The 14,017-nt window shown below is 41.4% G+C and overlaps 1 protein-coding gene across 3 annotated transcripts in view; it reads right to left on the minus strand.

The window, feature by feature from the left end:
* The window catches only part of ZNF385B (zinc finger protein 385B), a 415,410-nt gene extending 408,033 nt beyond the window's left edge, over positions 1–7,377 (minus strand). For all 3 annotated transcript variants that reach the window (XM_040475537.1, XM_040475536.1, XM_040475544.1), the window contains exon 1: positions 7,312–7,377. The gene's annotated coding sequence lies outside the window, so the exon portion shown is untranslated. The remainder of the gene's footprint in view (positions 1–7,311) is intronic.
* Positions 7,378–14,017: the final 6,640 nt, after the last annotated feature.

The raw sequence follows: 14,017 nt of genomic DNA on the forward strand, positions 1-14,017 counted from the left end.
TGGCTAAGTCCTAAGAACTTTGCTAAGTATATTACGTGTGCTCATTTTTTTCTGACAACAATCCCATGAAAACTTCTCATTGTCTCTTAAACTGAGGAAACTAAGGCACAGAGAAGTTGAGTGACTTGGTTAAACTCACATAGCTAATAAGGGGAAGAGTTGAAATTTGCATCCACAACCTCTGACTCCAGAGCCTGAATTCAACCATTAGACTATATACTACTTTCCATCTTCAATTGTGTAACATATGCAGGTAATGGATACATTTAACCAGCAGCCTTTCTAGATGTTATGTAAGACCCTGTGCAATGACCAATTCATTAAAATAAAAATATTCATATCTGTAAAATAAAAATGCCGGTATTTACATACAAGTGTGTTTTTTATATACAAAAGTATGGTATTTTGTGCTTTGTGTTCTTACTCTCAGAATTGTATTTTAGGTAAAATATATATTTTAGGTAAAATATATTGTAATACCTCTCTTCCTAAATCTGTAAGGTATGGTTTTCTCACCTCTAAGGTATCAACTCTAAAGACATCAAAAGGTTTATATAATTTAAATTTTAGTGTTAGTACCAGTAGAGCTTTTCTATCCTTACTTGTAATCCCTAATTTCCTTAGGCTCAAATTTTAAATACTCTAGATTCGCTGGTCTTATTTTACCAATTTATCAATGAACATATTGCACAAGGATCCCTTTTAACCCTAAAGACTGTATAGTAGTCATTTTCATATCCTTAACTAATATTTTACAGAAATAGCAATCTACTAAGCCTGAGAGTAATTAGAATCTGAATCTTGATTTGCAACTAGTAGAAGTTGATCAAGAGTCCAGGCCTTTAGACTCTGAAAACCGTACATAATAGACTAACCATCAGACTGACCACTTTAACCAATACACATTAAAAATCACAGCTCTCTGTAGAATTTTACACAATTTTAACACAAGCATATTAAAGCAAAGATTGAAAAAAAGAATTAGCTAAACATTTCTCACAATGAACCTTTTCTTAGTGTAGCTCAAAAGTTCTTTTTAATATGTCATAATATCTTCTTGTGTTATTTTAAAAAGTACACATCAAAATATGGAAAATAAACTTTAGAAAGGTTTAATCAGTTTAAATGAAAAATCCTTTTCCTGATCAAAAAGTAAATAGTGCAGAAATGAAACATTTTATCCTAAGAGAAAATGGTGAGTAACAGTGGCCATCTGCTGTTCTTTTACATTCAAAGGCCATCAGCATCACAACCCCTGATTACTGACCTAAGTAATACCTAAGCCAGGCCCACTGTAATTACTGAATATCCTTTCACTTGTTTCCGGATGTATACAGAAAAACAAGGGATGTAGGCCCTTAGTTAACATTGGTTATATCCATTTATCCAATCTTTGCTTTGCCAATATGATAGCATTATAGCATAATGGCTATTCTAGAATCTCAGCCAAAAAGAGGAGAAAAAGTTTATTAGCTTTAGCCTGCACAGAACAGGTTATCTCTCTGTGTGTGCTTTTTAATTTTTAAGTTCAATTTCCCATTATAAACTCAGAAATGTAAATGCTTAACACATTTATGTTTATTTCCAAAACAAAATGCTCTCTTAGACCCATGAATTTCAACCCTTTCTATTTGTTGATTATAGAAATGTCTTTATTAAAGAACAAAGTCATTTTTCATGAAGTAGGTATGAAAGCCTGGTCATCTTTTTGTATCCGTTTATATGTGTTTTAATCTTTCTCTGCTATTTATGAAATCATAGAGTTGATGTGGCACCAAATGGATCACAAATAAAAGGGTGATTGGTTTTTATTAATATATATGCCCCCTTCTGTTTTCTTTCACTGACTTCTGAAAAATATGCTCATAAATTTCTTCTCAAAGTGATTATACTATGCTGAATATCTTGAAACTAAACAGGGGTGAGAAGAATGTTATATCTGAGACGAAATGACCCATAAGTAATTCAGTGGATACATATTGTAATGGTATGATTATCAGGACAAACAACCACTACTGTTTCTTCAACAACCACAATATGCACAGGATTCCACCGAAGGCCCCATGTATCCTCACAATAACCAAGTCAACCCATTTCACAGATGAAGAAATTGAAGACCCAAGAAGTGAAGTAACCTTCCCAAGCTCTCAAAACTGGTGAGTAGCAAAGTCTGGGTTTGGCTAAGCACAATGCTGAGTTCTTAATCATCACTCCATACCACCTTTACAGATCAGATACTGTAGTTCTCTACCCATGCTGGGAGTTAGAATAACTTGGGGAGATTTAAAAAAATACTGATAAATTAAATCATTCCCTTGAGATGAGCTAAAAACATCACTACTTTTTAAGCTCCAGAATTGATTTTAGTGTTAATCCAGGGTTAACTACAGGATTTGCGAATGCCAAGGTATAGGTTTTTTTTCCATAAGATACATGAGTCTTCCTCCGAGTAGCACAAAAACAAAAGTTCAAATTGTTTATCTAGAACAGAAACATTAGATGGGGGCACACACCAACACCAGAATCATCAGATGATCCTTGTTTCCTCCCTCAACCAGCTCCTCTGCCCCATATGAAGATCTCACATGCATCCTAGTGCTGAGGTAGACCTCTATCCGCAAGTGAAGATACCAGAAAGAAACAGTTTTGTCCAACATCTCATGCTCACAGTCAAGGCAGAATAAGAACTGGAGCCTCCTGCACCCTCTATCAGGGTTCCTTTCGCAGAAAAAAAAAAAAAAAAAAAAATTGGAAGCAATAGGAAAACAGTTGGGGCAGGGAGTCAGCCAAGGCAGCTGAAGAGAATTTTAAGAACCAGACAGAGCATAGGAAAGAAAAAGAATCATAGCAGAGTGAGAAAGGAGAACCACCACAATCTGAATATAATGAGAAAATAAGAAGGAATATATAACAAAGAAATATCATTGGCCAGAGAAAAATAAATTAGGGAGAACTAGCCACTGCAACACTATCTCAGCAAAATGAAGAAAAACTCCAAAGACATCACCACAGCTTCCACTCAGGCTTGGGAAGCATGTCAAGGCCTCAAATACTTTCAGCATAGAAAGTAACATGGAAGCAAGCACTAACTGTAGGAAAATCACCAGACAGAGAGGCAGGAGCTGCTGGAAACTCCCCAAACTGTGAAGTTATCTACTACCTTACTCAAGTTCAAGGATCAGCTATTTCAACATCGGCTGGGAATCCCTTAGAAATGCAGTACCTCTGGCCCCAAGTCAGACCTGCTAAACCAGAATCTGCACTTTAATAAGATCTCCTTGTGATTTAGATGCATATTCACATTTGAGAGCCCTGGTTCTACTGTAAGAGCCTCACTGGGTTGTTAAAACTAGGAGCTATTACAGGCAGAAGTTGGGACTAGAGAACTAGGTAGAATTCAGTCTAATTAAATTACTTGTTGATGTCCCACAATAAGCCAGCCCCCAACCCCCCGCTGGGTACTTCAGGAAAGGAAGGCCTGAGGTTAGACAAGGTTGGTGTGGTGCCCTTAGGGGACAATGCAGAAAGCACAAATATAGGAGGAATACAATGACTTGTGCTCCAAGAAGAGGCCAAGCAAAATGTTACAGGGTTTGGAGGAGCAGAAACTGGAGTTTAGAGACATGCAGAGCAACTCCATGGACTTTCTGACAGCTGGAAATGGTAATGGGGAAGTGGGAGGGCCTATTCCAGGCAGAGGGAACAGCCAAAGCCCAGACAGAGAACTCAGAAGCCAGCTGTGTGTTGAGGGAACACTGCCTTCTGCCTAGAGCAGTGTTTCCAATAGTTTCAGGGAGACTCACGACTCTGACGATGCCTCAGACCCTACTAAGGGTAGGGATGGGAGGTCAATGGGATTGCTGGGGCCCCATTTCAACCACATAAGATTATATTTTAACAGTGGATTCCATCATTGAAAATTAACACATAAAGCATATCATTGAGCTAATACAAGAGGTATTTCCAAAAGTACTACCTACAGCTGTGCCTGGCATGCGGCAGACACTCAGATATCCATAAAATGGTGAATGAACAAATGAATGAATGAGAAAGTGAATCTATGAGATGAGAGTAAAAATGTGGAGCTACTTTTGGCCTGGAGTGCAAAGGGTCTATAAAATGTCAGAGACGAGGTTCATATGGTATTTGGTAGGCCACTGGGGAAAAGTTCATTAGCCAGTGTCTGAGCTTGGCTCTGCTTTAAGAAGCTTATTCTGCAAACCAAGTGTAAAATGGGTTGGAAATGAGAGAGACTGGATATGGGAAACTAGTCAGGAAGACATTAGTGTAGTCTCTAGAAAGGGATAAGAGTCTGAACAAAGACAGTCCCTGTGGGAATAAAAAGGTGGAGAAGGCATTATGAGACATCATATGGAGATGGAGTCCTTAGAACTTATCTGTGAAATTATATTTGGAAAGCAAAGCTATTGGGAAGGTCCTGGGTGACTGGGGGGGGAATACAGAAATTGGCAGTCACTTCTTTTCCTGTAACAAGAAAGATGTTGATTAGAGTTTAGACCTGTTAGTTTAAGGCACTTGAGAGAAATATAGAGGCATCTCACAGCTAATTCAAATTGTCAATACAAAATTTAGGAAGGAAAGTAGACTTAGGAATCCCACTTTTGGAAAATAATCCAGCACTAATAAAGGGACACCATGAATAAAAGGTAACATGCAAAAAAGCAAAAAGGAGATCATCTATAAAGCAAAGAGGATCAGAACTGCCGAATAAAAAAAAAAAAATGAAAGAGAAAAGGTAGGATAAGAAGATGATACTGAGACACAGGAGACAGAACTAGGGGACATGGCAGAATAGAGACAGTGAAATAGTGCGGGTGGGGGGAGTCACAATAAAAACACAGAAGTATAACGCAGTGGGAAATTGGGACAAATACACTCATTGTTCTTTAGATCTTGGAAGACATAGGATCTTCCAGGAACAGCAGAAAGCCAATTCTGCTCTTTACTTCTATGAGCAAAGATTTTCACGAATGAAGCCATTACTCCTGTGAGAAGTAAACTAATTGCTCGTATTTTTTAATATAAATTGCTATAAAAATCATGCAATGATATCTTCAAATTCAGCTGGAAGAAAAAATCTAAAGTAAGGGGAGGTGGTCTAGCAATTGAAGATTCTTATCTCTTCCATGGTGGGAGCTCCACACAAGCATTATGCTGAGTAGACATTTTACCTTTCAGAGTTATGTTTGTTTTGCAGGATTTTTTTTTTCTCTCTGAGCCAGGTCACTAGCCTGAGAGAAAGAATGCTGAGAACACCTGATATACCTTGATAATCCTTAATGATAGTTAACGCTTGGTAAAGTTATCTTCTAACTGCTGACAGGTCTCACTAATTGGCCATGTTTAGGTGACAAGTACTAATGACAGTTCCTTCTCTCATCTGACTGCAGAGGAGACACCTCCCTTGGTTCCCTTTCTGCCTCCGTTCAAGAAGGATACATTAAGTTCACTGTTCTCTTTTTGCTCAGTGAATCTGTATATTTGGTAAAATGCTATTAAATATCACCATTGTTTTCTTTAATATAGGTGCTGCTTAGCCGTTAAACTTCTATAAAGACATCATTACTTATGTAACATAAAATAATATAATGCAAATGAAGTACATAAGGAATGGAATTATGCTGCAAAACATTTATCTCACTAGGATGATTCCAGGGAGAGCAGTAATTTTTCCTTTGTTAGGAGAATTCACCTTCTCAAAAGCATTTTACTACAAACGCATCCATGAGAGGTCAAGGAGATCTACAAGAATAGCTATTTGATTTGTGGTTTTCATTCCAAGCTTCCTCAAATCATTTTTGGAAATGAGTAGCAGTGTAAATTATAAATCCACAAATATTTGATTTATGGGAATACAGAATCTGAACTACAACCAACAGTTTGACTAAATAAACATTTTTTTTCCACCTCAAAAGCTTTAAGTAACAACAGAACTTGCAATGCAGTATTTGCATTCTAAGGGCATGTATCTATTACAGAGAAGAGGCAGCACATACTCAATGCACATATGCATCAAAATAAGATGAAAGGAGTATGATATGAAAACCGGTGAAATAGGGTCCTGAAATATTTAAGGGAGCTCTTTCAAGCCAAAACCTTTAACTTTGTCTAAGATGTAGCTTATTGACTTTATGAAAAGCCTTCTTTTTAATTTGATAAATGTATTTTCTACAGCTTATGCATTGTTCTGAAGCTGCCAGTTTCCAAGCTTGAGGCTGGACCCTATCACGCAAATGTTTTATTTCTATTTGAGCATCTTTTGCTACATCTTAATAAAGTTTGCATGTACCTTGGTGTAATGATCCTGAGCAAAGCAAACCCGAAGAGAAATGCAAACCACATCTCTACATGAAAATGAAGATGACGTTTCCTAATCCAAGAACTTTTGAGAGCATTCCAAAACTGTGTTTATTTTGTACTCATGGGGGCCGGGGCTTGATGGCAATTTATTTTCCTTGAAGGACTACAACACTCCCCCATCCAGGTTCACCATAAAAACTGTTTGTCCTCCAGAGCCTGGGGAAACATTTCGGGGAAGCATCGTCCTGCCAGCTCTCCCTTCTTCCCCACGGGCCCCCGCAAATAACAGTGGCGAAGCAGATGGTCCTCCCCCTCCCCTTCTCCTTGTCCCTTCCGCAGTCCCACAGTGTCCTCCCATCTTGCATTGACACCTTCACCCAGCGCCCCCGCCCCCACCCCAGGCTCCCAGCAAGTGCAAACTTTGGGGACCTTCTTTCTGCCTCACCGCCCCCATTTCACCTTCTTTCAGCTGCAGAACTTTCTCAGAACCCTAAGTGTGGACTTCTATCTTCCTCCCACATCTACCCAAACTACCCATTTCCCTGTAATGAAGAGACAGACGCCCAGCCCCAAACTTCCAAGCTCAAGTGACGGAGGCACTGCGGCTAACCACAGAGGGGCACTCTCCTTGTCCTCTACCCTTCTCCATCCTCCCCTCCGTCCTTGGGAATCCGAGCCCTGGAGCCCACGCTGGGGACTCCTTGATTCCTTTGGCTTCCACGCCTTCCTCCTAACTCCAGGGGCTCACAGGAGCCTCACGCCACAGCCCGGGCAAGCGGCGGTTAGGCATCCTCCTCTACAAGTGGGACCGCCGGACAAAGTGCAAACTCTAGGGGGGGTTGGGGGGGGGGGGGGGGGGGGGAGGCTCCCGGCCATTCCCTCGGGCGGCGCGCCCCGGTGCCCGCTCGCCGAGAGGAGGCGCGCGGGCCGGGGCAGGAAGGCGGCGCGGGTCCCAGGGGCAACGGGCTGGGCTGGGCGCCCGGGGCTTACCTCGGCGCGCGGGCCGCTGGCGCGTGGGGCAGTGGCTCCTCCGGCCGGGAAGCTGTTGCTCGCGCTCCGGCGGCTGCGGCGGTCCCGCCGGGGCTGCGCTGGAGCTCCGCGCAGACGCTCTCCCGCTATCTGCTGCAGCCGGGGCGGTGGCGGCGGCGCCGGCGACAGCTCGGCCCGGCGCGGCCCCGGAACTGTCCAACTCTGGCGGGCGCGGGGCTGAGGCTCCCGGCTGCGGCCCCGGCGCTGAGCGCCTGCGCGCCCTGCCTCGCCCAGGTGAGGGGCGTGTGCCTGGAGCCCGCGGGGCGCGCCCGGCCGGGGCTGCGCTCGGGCCCGGCCCTCTGGCGCGGCCCACGACCCCGGGGGTTTGGACGCGCCGATACCACTGCCGCGCGCCGAAGCTGGTGGACGGTTTACCAGGCAGGGACTCGCGAGGCACACACACTAGGGCGAATGAGGCGGGACTGTTCGGGGGCCCGTGGCCACTGCAGAGTCTCCCGCAGCATCGCTGCCTTTAAATCCCGCCTTTCCAGGCGTGCGCGCACAGCGAGGGAGAGGAGGCTCCGTCCCGACCCGAGCTCCGCGCGGTCCTCGGCCTCGGGGCTCCAGCCCCTGCAAAAATTCTTGGCAACCGCCGAGGTCCCAACACCGAAATGCCAAGCGGCGCGGTGGGGCGGATCTTTCAAATATTAGGCAAGCCAGAGTGAAACTCTTCTTGGAGGTCGTCAAGCCAACTGTTTGTTTTTCCTCTTTGACCGGCTCTCGGCTTGAAGACCACACTGAGCAGCCTGGGCATTTTTTGGCGGAGCCGGGAAGGCCCGCAGCGCTGAAGGCATCGCAGCCTCGCCGCGGATCGGAAAGGCTTGGGGGGGGGGGGCGGGCGGGCTTCTGCTCCTCTGGGTTTCTTTCCGTGTTTATTTAAGTTTTCAAAACTAAAACGTGTCATTGGTAACCCCGATGTGGGGCATCTGCTGAAAACAGTGCAGACAGCCAAGGTGCTGGGTTCTGAAAGGGAGAGCGCTTGGAAAGAAAACATTTAAGGGGGAAGGAAAAATAATTTTAGAAGAGCAGTTTTCTGAGATTACTTCTTTGGGTGGAGAAGTTCAAGAGTAATAAATGACAAGAGACCCGTGTGACACGGCAGAGATTTTTGTTTTTATTATTTTTGACCAAATGATTTTAAAATGATATTCTCAAATGATTGACACTAACTCCATTAATAATTAAGCCCTCAGCTGTTAATGTCTGGGCATAATCGTCCAGAGTAAATATCTCAGTGTCCAGCCAAAGCCAATGCTGGTCTCCAGGGTGGGTCTGAGATTTGACAAACACACCAGGCACACCATCCTAGAGCTTTCTAAAGGAGCAGGTTGTGTTTATTAACCACCTTGGAATTTAGGGTTTACTGAGGCACCAGCACACCTGAGCTACCAGGGTGAGAAGGAGCATTAATCTGACAGATAGCTTTTATAGATTTAGAATTCTAATTACCTTCACATCCAGGTATGTATTCTCACTTACTCATTACTAAGGACAGACGCTGGTGTGTTTATTCTTAAATCTGTACCCTATTTGAAATTGCTATGTACAGGAAGTAAGCACCAACATTAAATCATTATAACCCACATATCATGAGTTATGATAATTGCTTAAGTTATCTTTCACAAAATTATGGCCTTAAGGTCTCCTCCCATCAGTGAAAGTTGTACTGAAAACAAGTCTTTCATGAGTCCCTGACGGTCAGTAAGGTGGGGTTCTGGCAGACTGGGACAGGCAGGAAATTCCAGAGGCAAAAGCCTTCCTTGAGAAAAACACCCAGCTCCCAGTGCCCTGCACTTCAGAACTGGGAGCAGTGTGGTTGCTTCTGAGCTCAGATAAGTATTGGTATCTCCAAGTATCTAAGGCGCAGAGAAAGGGAGAGGGGCCCTTAAAGCCTGAAGTCAGTACCTTGGATTGCACTTGCAGGCAGGTAACCTCTGCCCGGTGGAACACCTGTGAGAAGTGTTCCCTGTGGCTTGCACAATTTAGCAGCATGTGCATTTTTTATGTCCTGCAAACTGCAACCATATCCTTCTCTCCTCCCTGTCTATTTTTAATCACCTATAGCAGAGACTTATGGTGGAGATTAATTTGAGGGCTACATTTCCTAACAACAGCTGAAAGAAGCATAAAATAGAGGCAGACAACTCTCAATTTTTTACCTATGACACAACTAAGAACTGTGCCTGCATGTCCTTAGCCAAGACGGGATCAAAGTCTCTGGAGGCCAGAGCACTGAAACAATCGCAGTGTGTCCTTTCTAAATATGCTTCAACATGGAGACATTAAACTAAGAAACACAGAATTTAAATATATAGAAACAATAGCTTTCCCCTAGATTTTCTGATTGCAAATGTGTGCTTATTGGATAGCTTGGCATTGCCTATGCCTGTGGTATCTGACATATGGGGTCCTCCTATCCTCAAACTCTTGGACCATCATTTTCCTGGAGCCTTTATTACTCATTCCTGGCAAGGATGGTGTAAACCAACTCAGAGAATTATTAGCCTAGGGGAGGAGCACTGGGAGGAGTGTCAGAACAGCAGCAACACAGAGGGATTGTGCAGCACAACAGGTCCCTCAATAGTGAGGAGGAATGTAGCAGAAAGGGATTAATTTAAGCCTTTTTCCTACAATTTGTGTTTATGAGGTGTATGGGGCTTTGGTTCTGAAATACTGATGAACTTAGGCGGACAAACTCCTTTTAACTATGTCCACATATAGGGCACCTGGCTAGCTAAGTCAGTAGAGCATGTGACTCTTGATCTTTAGGTCATGAGTTCAGGCCCCATATTGGGTGTAGAGATTACAAAAAACAAACAAACAAACAACAGCAGCAGCAAGAAAAACTATGTCCACATAGTCAGTCACAGTATCCATTGGATTAAGAACTTGGTGATAAGAACCACATCAACAAATTTAAAAGATTTCATAAATCACTTAGTTTTACTCAGTAAGAAGTGGGTAACAGTTTTCTACCACAAGATGTTATAAAACAAGGCCCTATAGATATTTTAGACTGCTTTGCCGCCATGAGCAACACCTGTCTCGGGGCTGAGGGCCACATTTTGCAAACCATTCTTGCAGTGGAAGAAAACTGACTAGGATAGAAAACTTGAATTCCAATTTCAGCTGTCACTTTTAAGCCTGGAGACCTCAGTTTCTTCGTCTGTAAGACAGGACAGTTATATCAGCCTTGTTTCAATAGATTACTGTGATGCTCAAAAGACAATGGTATACGAAACACTTTGGAAACTATGGGAATGCGGGTGCCATTGGCTGATGAATGTCTTGCTCATATTTTGCTTTTCTGCCACTGCAAACTTCCCCTCGGAATATCTCGTAACTCCTGTTTAGCTTTTTAATAATCTCCACTATGAATCTTCCCTTATAAACTCTACTTTCAGATGGCTCCAGTATGATATAATTCGGAAAGCACTGGTTCTAGTGTTGGACAAGCAGGGCTTGAGCTCTGACGTAGGTAGCATTTACTCACTAGCTGCACTGAATAATAATCTCCATTCACTCTAAACTTCAGTTTCCTCATCTATAATATGGGAAAATATTGGTCCTGAGGACAAAGCAAACAGGAAAATATTTTGCAAACTCTACAATATCTGATATATGTTCATTGTAATTTATGTCAACAACTACTTGGGAAATAAATAGGAGTTTTATCTCCATATTGGGCAATAAGGTCTAAAGTGTCTTAGAAATACAAAACAAATTGTATCTGGGACTTTCAGAGCAACTTAGAACTAGATAAGATAGTAAACCTTGTTTTAATAGGCTACTAAATTTTATTTGTTTACAAGGGTGCATGAATTCTACACATACCAGAAAATCTTTTGTTTCACATACTATGTTCCACATAGTATGAGAAATTAATGGGATAGGTGTTTTAGTTGACATTTGTTCTTTTTTCTAAATTCATTCTATTTCATCATGTCATTATGTGTCCTTACTTGTGAGAAATATACTCACCCTATTCTTTTTTTTTTTCTTTTACTATTGAAGTATAGTTGACAAACAATGTTACATTAGTTTTAGGTACACTATAGTGATTGAACAACTCTATACATTATGCTATGCTCATCATAATGGTGGCTACCATCTGTCACTCTACAACACTATTACAACACCATTGACTATATTCTCTGTGCTGTACTTTTTCTTCCTGTGACTTATTCATTTCATAACTGGAAGCCTGTACCACCCACTCCCCTTCACCTATTTACCAATCCTCCCCCCCCATCCCCTCCCCTCTGGCAACCATCAGTTTGTTCTCTGTACTTATGGATCTGTTTCTCCTTTTTTGTTTGTTCATTTGGTTTTTGGATTCCACATATGAGTGAAATCATATGGTATTTGTCTTTCTCTGGCTTATTTCATTTAGCATAATACCTTCTAGGGTCATCCATGTTGTAGTGAAATTTGTTCTTAGAAGCCCCAAGTTGGATTCAGTGAAAAATTGGTATTTGTTCAAATTCACTGATAATAATTATTTTAAGGATGTCTGCCTACTCAAGATGATAACAATGAACTGAAACACAAATATTGAGGTTTTGTTGATAGGTAATTTTCACTATATTTTTCCATGTTTGATGAAAAAATAATGGAATAGATACAGATTTTGAATCTAATGAGTTGGTTTTATATAGAAATTTCCCACTGGACCTAGACATTTAAATCTAAAAAAAAAATAAATATAAAAAAGTGTTAAGTTTGTTTTAAATGGAAATCATAAGGTTATTTCTGAGTTATCAATTTGTGATTTATATTCATCTCATTTTAAATGTAATTGTATTATCTGTTAAGTCTAATTGGGTATCTGCATTTGGAGGGAGAGGAGGTATAAAACTCATTGCTAAATCTCAGGCCTACTTTAGGAGCTGGGCTAGTCTCTTTCTCTACCTGTCTTAGGGGATTGTTTTTATGGGAATCACCAATATTCTGTGAAAAAGAATTGGCCTCTTGGCCTCCACTTATATTTTTAACCAGACATTGAGTTGTTTCCTTTTATCTTCCTATTTTATTTGAATACTCTTAGCAGAGAAGGGTCATGCATTTAAATTCCTTCCTAACTAATATGTCTTCCTTTTTGCATTAAACACATTATGATTGCTTTATCCTGATATTTTAAAATTAATTATTTAAGTATTTTTCCCAAGTGTGACCGAGATCTGCTTGGTTTCACCCTTTCCTCATAAAAATTTATGTTTTTGAGATTTAGTAGAATTGGTGCTTTGTATACAATATATCCCACTCCACCCCACCCCCACCCCCGCTAGGCAATATCTTTTGTGTCCACAGGTGATCAATATTGTAAAAGTATTCCTTCTCGACCCTAACTTCGGATTGGCAGTAATAACATGCTTCTTCTTCTGTATCTGTCCCTTTGAAACTTAATCCAGCGCTGCCTTGGGCCCCAAAATGAAGGTTCCACCAACTTCATGATATCCCCAAATCCTTTCCTGATTAGATGGCACATACTCCCCTATGTGAGTTTGGGAGTTTGGCTCTTTGAGATAGATGTAAAAATTAATCTTCTTTGAACTGCATTTGCAATTTTGATTTCCTTCAGGTTTTTGTAAATCTAAAGATGTGGTAATACTCCTTTCACAAACACTGATTTATTCCTTAGGCTGAGTTCTTCAGTTCTCTCCCTTGCGCACTTGACTCACAACTGCCTGGTAACTGGGGAAGCTCCCAAATGACTAGAACCTTTTGATGTAAAATTATAGTTTTAAAGAAAACTTTTCATTTTAACCTATGTCATACTTTTAGATAAATTACTGATGTTGAACTTTGCATGTTGAATAATTTTTAAGAAGTTCAGTGTCTCAACAGCTAACACTCTATTCCTCATCAAGGAACACTGTGTTCCTCATACTGTATGTGCATTGTCTCATGTGATTGTCATAGAATCCTATGAGGGAGAAATAATGAATACCATTTTACAGATGGGGAGAGTGAGAGTCAGTAAGTTTGTGATACGCCCAAAGTCACAAATTGACAGAGCCAAAATTCCAACTCAAGTTCATCTCATCTTTAAAAAGTTCCTTCTATGCTGCTTCTTGAGGTTAATCAAAAATACTGATGGGACTTTAAGTTCCACTGAGAGTAGAAATCATATCCTACTTGTTCTTTAGTCCCTTATAATACCTAATATGTAGTACCTTACAAAGAGCAGCTTAGTATCTGTTCGCATAATAAACGGTTCCTAATTTTCTGCTTTTCACTTGCTGCAACTCCACTACTGTAGCTTGTGAAGCCATTCTCCACTTGGTCACCTTAAGGCAGGGTTACAGGAAAGGAGTTGTGAGGGCGAAGAGGAAGACCCCAGATCTTGACAAATTCCAAATATGTTGTAGACTTTGACCTCTCACAATCCTTCTGTTTTGGACAACCTTTGAACTTCTCTAAACAATTCCTTAGGATGGTAGCTATCTCATACCCTATCTTTCCAATAAGATTTTCTGACTCTTAAAGCCTAAGGCTGGTTCTTGTTTTTTGTTAGCATTCATCCAACACCTGCAGTGCCTGGACTGAACCAAATCAGTTGTAGGCATTCAACGCAAGCTTGAATGCAGCTCATGTAAGGCCAGACCCTGACTCTGTTGCAGCAAAGGGAGTGATTTTCAGGAAGCGAGGTTCACACAGTCATCCA

The sequence above is a fragment of the Herpailurus yagouaroundi genome, unplaced genomic scaffold (assembly GCF_014898765.1).
Source record: "Herpailurus yagouaroundi ecotype Mexico unplaced genomic scaffold, PumYag 140, whole genome shotgun sequence".
NCBI classification, from domain to species: Eukaryota; Metazoa; Chordata; class Mammalia; order Carnivora; family Felidae; genus Herpailurus; species Herpailurus yagouaroundi.